The following is a 955-nucleotide window of genomic DNA, read 5'->3' on the forward strand; positions in this document are numbered from 1 at the left end:
GCCTCGGCCCCGAACAGGCCCTCAGCCGACCAGTCCCTCCGCCGCCGCCGCCGCCGCCGCCGCGCCCATCAGGCGGCGGCCGTTCATGGCGCCCCGCACGCCTGGCCTTGACTCCCAGCGTTCGTTCAGGTGGCAGTAGATGGCCTCAGAAAAAGGCAAGGACTCGGAGACGGTGGGATGATGCCGCTGAGTGAGAAAACTCCGGACCCCGCACAAGCAGTGCCCTTTCCGTTTCAGCCAGAGGGGGCGGGGCCTTAGGCGCGCGGGGCGGGGCCTGGCGTGAGCTACATTTTGGCCCCGCCCCTGTGACGCACAGCCCCGCCGGCTGAGCGGGTAAATAGAGGGGTAGTGACCGCGTAGGGAGGGCTGGGATGCTGAGGGGAGCGTTTGGGAGGGCAGAAAGACCAGAGAGTATGCGGGCACCGGAGAAGGAGGGGACTGCAATGAGGTGTAGAGTCGGGTGACGCGCGGTGAGCGCGGGGAGCGCCAGGCGCTCCCGGCCTTCCTATTAGGCGTGCGCGTGCCTGCCTGTCAGGGCAAGCTCTCCTTTCCTCGGACCCAGTCGCAGTCCGCCAGCTGCTTGGATCCTTGCCTAATACCTGTTGGTTGTTTCTGCAGTAACCTCTGATCGTTCACATCCACAGCTCCTTTGGTGACACTAGAGGAAAAAGTTCTTGATCTGCTTTAAGGAGGATTTGCTAATTTTTACCTACCCAGGTAGTGAAGTCTCCGTGTAGGTTTCAGGTCGTCGTTTGGTCCTTAAGGAACTGAAGGAATTAGGTACAAAGGCCCAACCATGACAGAATGCTGCTTCTGACCCCAGAAGTCCTTTACTGAGCGCCAGACACCTGGACTAGGGACTTCTCAAAAAGATTCACCGAAGGACATTTTTAGGATTCGCAGTATCAGATGGCTCCTTCTCAAACCCTTTTTTTTTGCTGGTTTCCTTTCTTCT

This window comes from Hyperoodon ampullatus (assembly GCF_949752795.1).
Source record: "Hyperoodon ampullatus genome assembly, chromosome: 17".
Taxonomy (NCBI): domain Eukaryota; kingdom Metazoa; phylum Chordata; class Mammalia; order Artiodactyla; family Ziphiidae; genus Hyperoodon; species Hyperoodon ampullatus.